This window comes from Pavona decussata, unplaced genomic scaffold, assembly GCF_977016875.1.
Source record: "Pavona decussata unplaced genomic scaffold, jaPavDecu1.1 SCAFFOLD_76, whole genome shotgun sequence".
Lineage (NCBI taxonomy): Eukaryota > Metazoa > Cnidaria > Anthozoa > Scleractinia > Agariciidae > Pavona > Pavona decussata.
Genome location: NW_028145494.1, coordinates 1,792,919 through 1,801,475, shown reverse-complemented (window position 1 = coordinate 1,801,475; position 8,557 = coordinate 1,792,919). Strand labels below are relative to the sequence as shown.

General features: G+C 37.1%; 1 long non-coding RNA gene across 1 annotated transcript; it reads right to left on the bottom strand.

Annotated features, from left to right (window-relative positions):
* Positions 1 to 3,150: 3,150 nt before the first annotated feature.
* Positions 3,151 to 5,749, bottom strand: LOC146476587 (uncharacterized). The gene is made up of 3 exons (XR_014865559.1): positions 5,501 to 5,749; positions 5,057 to 5,185; positions 3,151 to 3,680 (listed from the first exon to the last, which is right to left on the bottom strand). It is a non-coding gene; the product is annotated as an uncharacterized LOC146476587 (long non-coding RNA).
* Between the last annotated feature and the right edge of the window lie 2,808 nt (positions 5,750 to 8,557).

The following is an 8,557-nucleotide window of genomic DNA, read 5'->3' as shown; positions in this document are numbered from 1 at the left end:
CGAGAAATATTGCTAGATCTTACTGATTTCGCTGTGCAAGAACGACCAGAAGGCAATTTAATGGTCGCCATTTCTCGACCATGGTATAATATTATTGCTCATATACCATGGCCGCTAAGCCAATCAAATCCCTCGAATTGCATTATACAATGATGCAGTTTTTAATAACAGCTATTAGTCCATGTTTCATACTGGACAAGGTCCCCATCTCCTTGTGTTATACCTTCATCTCACAATCTTACCAAATGATGATCGGTAATTCAGCATCGTTTCTCTCTCTCTTTTTTTTTTTTGTTCCCTCTACCATTTAATGATATTGTCACACTTTTACAATTAATTTATTGTTTTTTTCAGAAAAGAACTTTATCAAAACGAGGTGGGCCGTGCCTTTAAACCCAGGTTTTGTATACACCCATACAAGCTTGTTCTAACTCTTCAGTCTGTGAGGATGAAATTCTTGAGTAGTGGCCATTCAAATAAAGGGTGATTTAATTGAGCACTATGTAGTACTTCTCTCTGGTCCTGGTTATCATGCAATATGCTGTACAAGTTGGTTCTAGTTTTGAGTCTGTGGATGAAATCCTAAAGTTTGAAAATTGAAATAAATGCTACAGTGGAACCTCGATTTAACGAACCTCTATTTAACGAAGTCCTCGATATAACGGCCAAAGTTACAGTAAAATGTATGGAATAGAACCTGGAGGTTCCACTGTATTGAGCAGTACGTTTTATGTAATGATGTTTCATTTGTTGTACAATGTTGTTCTATTAGTAAATACATGAAATTCTAAAATGAGGCTTTTGACAAATAAATGCAGCTATTGAGTACTCCTTTGCAGTTTATTGAAGGGTACCACAAAATAATGTGGTTTAAATGTTGAGTCTCTGGATAAAATCCTAAAGTGTCACCATTCAAATGAAAGCTGCTGAGCGGTACTTTCCTTTGGTGCTGTTTATCATGCTGTACAAGATGGTTCTAACATTTGAGTCTGTGGATGAAATCCCAAAGTGTGATCATTCAAATGAAAGCTATTGAGCAGTACTTTCCTTTGGTGCTGTTTATTATGTTGTACAAGATGGTTCTAACATTTGGGTCTGCGGATGAAATCCTAAGGTGTAACCAAGCCAATGAATGCTACTAATGATCAGCAGTATTGTTCTGTGCAGGTACAGTGTAATTTATTGTGCCTCATAAATATGGTTCTAACTCTTGCTTCTGTCAACCAAATCTCAAAGTATGACCATTCAAATGAAAGCTACTGAGCAGTACCTTCCTGTGGTGCTGTTTATTATGCTGTACAAGGTGGTTCTAACATTTGAGTCTGTGGATGAAATCCTAAGGTGTAACCAAGCCAATGAATGCTACTAATGATCAGCAGTACTTTTCTGCAGTACAGTGTAATTTATTGTACCTCATAAATATGGTTCTCACTCTTGCTTCTGTCAACCAAATCTCAAAGTATGACCATTCAAATGAAAGCTACTGAGCAGTACCTTCCTGCGGTGCTGTTTATTATGCTGCACAAAATGCTTAATTCTAACATCATATTAATTAGTCTCGAGTTTGTGGATGAAATCTCAAAGTGTGATGGTTGCAATATAAATGCTACAAAAACATAACCTTCTTTACAGGCTTAATTAATACAAGGTGGTTGTATTAATGCTGTAAAGTTCTGTGTTTGAAACTATAAGGTGTCACTGTGACAATTCAAATGAAAGCTATGACAAGCTGATTCCTTTCCTGAAGCACATTTAAAGTTTCAGTAGGAAACATGTATCTTGCACCACAGTTTTTAATTTCGCACAATTTCTCCAACAACACTGATTTCAAAATTTCCTAAACTGATATACAATTGCACACAAACATTCAAGTTATGAAATCTATAACACGTAGGTTCCAAAACTTGCATTATTTCTATACTTCAGAACCTGCTTACTAATGTGATACGGTTGTGCCCCCAACCTTCAAGTTGTGAAAATCAAACCTTGGCTGGCAAAATTTAAAGGCATCAGGCAAGTCTTAGTTTGTGTTAGCAGTTGTTATCTGGCTGGTCACACTGTCCTTAGTTTTTTTATACCCATATGGAGAACCAACAAGCTTCTTTAAGGTTACCCAATACCTTCAGAGGTGTCTCACGTTTAAGCGATGTAGCGCGTCCAGTTTAAACTGTAGATACCTAAACCCCCATATCACATTAAAGCTTATAGAGCTGGCTATCAAACCATACCAAGAATTTTGAAATAAAACAAATTGTCGAATTTTTCACGACCTCTAATTGCGAGCGTCCGAATCACCTTTTAAAGCTACAAGTCAAAGTGAATTTTGTTTTTTGCTTATTTAATTTGCTCCTCATTTTCAGGACCCAAAGCGCTAAAAAAGAGTCTGTCTGCGTTTTGCCATATTCAATCGAAGTGAAAAGTTATAGAGCATTTTCAAAATAGGATGGAAAAAATGTGGAGCAATCGTACAAAAATCGCTCTCGGAGTAAAAATATTTCGAAAGAAAATTAAAATTCGCAGACACGTTTTTGTTGTTTATATATTAAACTAGCTACTATCCAAATTTGAAGGCAAACGAACAAATTCCTTTTGAGTTTTAGCTCTTTGAAGTGGCTCCTCCAAGTGAAAAAAATTTATTCAAGAAAACAGCGCTAAAAATTCGGCAATTCATTTTATTTCAAGACTCTTGGTTTGGTCGGATAGCCAGCTCTATAAGCTTTAATTTGATATAAGGCTTCAGGTATCTACAGTTTAAACCGGACGCGCTACATCGCTTGGACACGAGACACCTATGAAGACACCTCTGAAGGTACCGGGTAACCTTAAATTATTAGAGCCATGGAGGACACTTACAAAGCAACTAGTTAAAGCAAATGTTACTTAAAATTTGATAGTATTATACTGTAGATTGCTTTTATAATTGACTGTCTTGAAATAGATTAACCACACACTGGTTTTGCTGAAATTTATAACTTCATAAAAATAAAAATATAGGAAAAAGTAATCTGTTGTAATTCCAGGGGCCCTGGGTGCATGTATAAGGGGCCTTTGTTAAATTTTGGTTCTTATCAAAAACATGACAAATTTTTAGGGAAATTAAATGGGCTTAAGTTTCTTGAATAAATAGTTATAGTCCATACACCAATCCGCATTTTTGGCATGTGGACTACAACAGTACCTTTGAGAAGCTGAGGCTCATTTCTTTCCCAAGTTGGTCATATTTTCAATAAAAACCAAAAATCAACGGAAAATTCAACAGATGCCCTTTTTACCCCCAGGTCCTCAATTTCACGTCTGGTTGTCCTAAGTGCACCACTTTACATTATTGACCAGGGCCCGATTGTTCAAAGAGTGGATAATGCTATCCAGTTGATAAAATGTACTCATGCCCAAACCAATACATTTTATCTGCTAGATAGTGACTCATCCACTGGATAAAGTTATTTGTTTTTTGAACAACTGGGCCTGATGTCATCACTTGATTTTATGACAGTCAATCTAGAAAACCAATCTAATTCCTTTTAATAATAAATAACAATGTTAACCAGAATCCCAAGATCGTATTAGGTACAGTTTGACCAATGATGAAGCTTCTTGCCAAGAGATTCAAACGATCTTGAGTCCCGCTTGTGGCATATTCTTCTCCCACAGGCGTGGTTCTTTTGTGAAGTTCTGTCAACCTGAGGTGTAAAGCAAAATTATACAGTTGATAACACAAAAACTAATAATTTTTACCTTTTTGATTATTAATTTTTGGGGTGAAACACCAGTTCTTTATGCATGTGTATATAGCCTATCAAATTTTGCTATTGGTTTCCAAGTAGCAAACATGGACTGACATTTCTAGAGATGAATAACCCTTTTGGGGGCATGTCAGTGTCACGACATGTATTTTTAAAAATCACGTTTTATAGTACCGTTACTGTTTAACAGACATTCCATCATTTCACCAAGCTACAAAGTGCGGTAAAAACGTGCTCATTTGGACAATATTTTCTTTCATTCTTCGGTTTCTTACTGTCCCTTTTCTATTTCAACAAAACTACAGGGTGAAAGGGGAAGCTTATTTATAACGCTCTTTGGATTTTTAACCTGAAAATTTAGATATGAATATCAGAAGGCATACCTCCTTTGTCCAAGTCACATAGCTATAGGTCTCAGAGATTTTATCTAATTTTTCGATCTTACTTCTTCGAAAACGCCAAAATGAAAGATCAGCTGCTGGTTGGTTTATCATGATCACATGCAACACAATTAATATTACCAAAACTTCAGTTCCTAACTCAATTTTCAGCCAAACTCAGTTTATATTCGCCAGGCGTTCCACAGAGGGGAGACTGGGTCGCTCAATTTTGCTCATTGAAATGACATCATTATATTGATACCAAATATCCAAGACTAGCAGGGGAAGAAGTGATAAAGAATGGTTCTATAAGTCTGTCAAAGTATCAGTACTGCAAAGTGATGGAATGATGGAAAAAAGTGCTAGTTAACTCGATCTTGTATCGCTGCGGTTGGAAAATCTAGAAAGGTATGCCCTGAGACGGGAAAACCTCTCGGAAATTGAGATGTGGAGGCGTTGGGATGCTTGGAGAGGAATCTTCGTTCATTGTTCACGCCAAACATTTCATAGCCCTCTGATACAAGTTTACGTAAATAAGGAAAATAAACATCGAATTTTGGCACAAACTGGTTTATCGTTGTCCCTTTAAACATTATGCTAATATGTTTTTCAACTTTTTTCCCAACTAATACGACTTTGCAAACTCGTTACTTTAGTCTGCCTTGTCGTAGCTAAACCAGACAACATCAAGGTCTTTAGAACTTCTAATTTCGTTGGACCTGTATATCACCATCTCTATTGTTTCAGGGCTAGGATCCATTGGTTCTGTTTTTGTTTTGTTTTGTTTTGTTTTTTTTATTGCTCTGCTTTTCTTCCCGCCAATCCTGTGAGCTTTTCTAAAGGCTGTGTGGTGGCCAGAATAAAATACTGAAAATTGGAACACTATTTTCAGCGATACTTCTTATCCCAAAGCACAACTTAATATAGGCCTACCTCCCATCAGTCTTTAGAACTGCCATCCTGTCTGGGTAGTGTTTCAGCCCTCTCGAGTTGTGGGAACTGGTTACGTGCACCGACAGAGCAGCTGATCCACAAGGCTAATGTGACGTCATCTTCAGTAGCCTGTAGAGGGTCAAAGCATTAATTTTGTAAACTGTCGAAATCGTCATCATCATCATCATTATCATCATCATCGCCATCATCATCATTATCATCATTACCAAGCTCATCATCATCATCATCATCATCATCATCATCATCATTATACCATCATTCAAGAAGCAACTGCTCAATTCAGACGCACAACTCAATGCATGAGAACATCGAGTTCGAATGCACTTTCATAGTAAGAGTCCCTCGTCAATACATCAACGTATGTATGATATTGCCCCCGTGTGTGGCGGTGCCATATATACACAAATACAATAGGGAATTTACCTTGTAAGAAGACTTGAGAGCGCTAGCTGACTGCTGCAGCAACAATTTCAAGACTATGCCACTTTGTATGTTTGCACGTGTTTGTAAATTGCGTCGATCAATGAACCCGTTTATCTAATTCTGGTAGTGACGAACGTTGAAGGTAGGGTTTTGGACGACGCTCAGCGGCGAAAACGTTTAGTTTCAACAATTCGAAAGGGCAACTAACTGTAAAAATGCAATGTCATGATAACTTTAGTTCCCGTTTACAGCTCAAGTTGCTCGAGTGAAAGCTGAGAGAAAAGTAGCATAAATTTTAAAATTTGTGAAAAGGGTTATTAGCAATTCAAATGTATTTTGAATTCCCTCGATTTTGATTTCGAATATAAAAAATTCTTTTGTGCAGTTCAACGAATATCTTGCAATTGTAACGCGCAAAAATACTGTGGTAATACGCAGTGATGATTCATCAGTAATTAATAACTTTGTCAAACTGCATACTTTGCTATTATATATGAAAGTGAAACATTAAATTAGGCAGCGTTTACACGAACGCCGGTCGAGACCGTTACCGAAACCGAGTCGATTTGAAAAAGTTTAGAGTCTGCGGATTGTGAAACGACATACTACTGCCCTATTGGAGTATTGATAATTCATTATAGTTTCCTACTTTTCAAATTCTTGCTTGCCGTTCTTGCTATTCTTGGTTTTCACATGACGTCATAAAAAACTGAAATTCATAACTAAACACAATTTTGGGTTTTTATCTTCATCATATATAAGAAAATCTAAATTTCCATCGGCTTGCTTCTTTTCAGCAGGATAGCATTCTTTGTTTTGAAAATAGAGCAGTTTGAATTTTAGATTTTTGCGCAGTGCGTGACAGAAGGATTGCAGCTCTAAACATGTCACGTACATGAAAACATCGATTCGCCTCGTGTTTTTTTAGGTCTGATCAGCTAACATGTAATAGAAGCGTTAATGTCAATGTTTGAAAGTTCAGCAGAGAGAAGAAAGGCTTTGAAATAGCCAAGGTTAACTCTAGATGTTTTTGCTGGTTTCCGGCCGCCATGTTAGTGCCCATCAGACAGGGCACCAACATGGCGTCCCATACTAAACTCGGTAATTTTCCGTGGTACATTTTCTAGAATAACTCGATTAGGAGATATCGCACAGCCTTGTGGCTTTCGCACGTTGTTTATGTATCACTCTTCTATAACATATCAATTTCTTGACTTTATCTATTGAATGGTTGAGGATTTTATTTTTTCACTTGCGTGACAATGTGTGAGGTGAAAACCACCTATTAGAAGTCGAAAATATTTCAAAGAGCTATCAATATAATATAAGCGGGATCGTTGTCAGTTGTAGACGATGTGGGAGAAATGAATTGCAAACAGGAGAGTGCTGTTTTCACGAGCTTTTTTTTTTTCTGATGGGTTTATCTCTCCTGAGCAGCACTGCTAAGCTTATTCAAATATTAGTAGGAAAACATGAACTAAGGGCTCCTTATGTTATTGTTAACTTGATTCTAAGTTGACACCACAAGCTCACAGCGAGGCATATTTGCTAATTTTTGAACACATTTCTGATCCCTTATCCCAAAGGAGTGGCAGTAATTGTTCCCGACGTTTCCGACATATTACAGTCGATATCGAGACAATTCTTGTTCAAAGCTCGCTGCAGCTTGTTTAAGCCGTACTGATCAAAGGAAATGTGGTTTCCACGTATAGTGGAGAGTTAGATCATAATTCCTGACTTTGAAGCAACTAAGGTTTTCCAAGTTTCAAGTTTCTTTTTTTCCACATATTAATTAAACACAAAGAACAGGAATTTGGAAGAAAGGAATGTGGAGGGACGGTGTGAAAACCCCTGGGTTAAAAAGTGTTTGCACACCTGATCTCTTACTTAACAAATGGATATCTGCATTTAAATTTATCTCAGTTAGCGAGCGTACATGGAAACAAGCAAACATAGCTAAGTAAAATAAACAAATGAGTAATGAAAAAGAAGAAGAAAATAACTAAATAAATAACTAGGCTGGAAGTCAAGAAATCACTCTCAGGCTTCGGATGATAGCAGATATTCCTTTAAATTTTTTCTAAAGCTTTGAACAGATGCTGCATTCTTGATGTTTAGAGAAGGTAAATTTATCAGATTGATTTTTTTCTCGTGCACATTTCATTTGGCTGACGACAAATTGAGCGCTGTGTGGTGTTAAGGAAACTTTCCGCAATCATTTTATCGCGTGCATGGCTTATGGGACAAAGAAAAAAATCAGAGTTACCGGCGACGGTAATAATGGCCCTCCAAACATCGGCCGGATGTCTTTTACAGACATGCCTATTTATAAATACAGACGGGAAGACTGATCCTTTAATACGGCAGCAAACACAGACAAAACAAAAACGGTGAATATATAAACTGAGAAAGTATGTATGTGTATAAAAAAATGTCATGTATTTTCAGTTTATATAAATCTAAATTTGTCGTTTTTGTCTGTTTATATTCTGTATATTTTACTGCCTTAATGATCAGTCTTGCCGTGTATGATTTAATATCTCCAATATGTTACTCATCCACGTCTGCTAAAGATCCAGCTTAACTTCTTGTCGTCGCTGTGATCTTACCAAATTTAGATTTTGATTGCCTATTTATGGACGATTCACAAGGTAGGCGCGATCGCTGGTAATCCAGTGACCGAATTAAGCCCTGGCGGGTCCTGGGTAGATTTCAGCCTTAATGTTTAGAAGTGCCACTTAGAAAGAAAACAAAGGAAACACGTGACGCTTAAATAATAAAGAGTAAAGAAACTGGAAGAAATTTCAATAAACCAGTCACGTGTTCGACCGCGCCCGCCTTTTTTTTTTTTCGAAGAAAACCTTCTAAGAATAGCCTGCGAACAGCAGACGTATTTCCGGTCGTACCTCCGAAAAATCGCAGGCTATCTAAGACGCAATTCTCAGCAATGTTCTTTTCATGCAAATATTTACCTTGTAAAGGAACTGGGAAATGCGCCTGCAATGGATTGAATTTAACACTTGCCGAATGTTATTTGGTCTACTTCTTGGGCAAGTG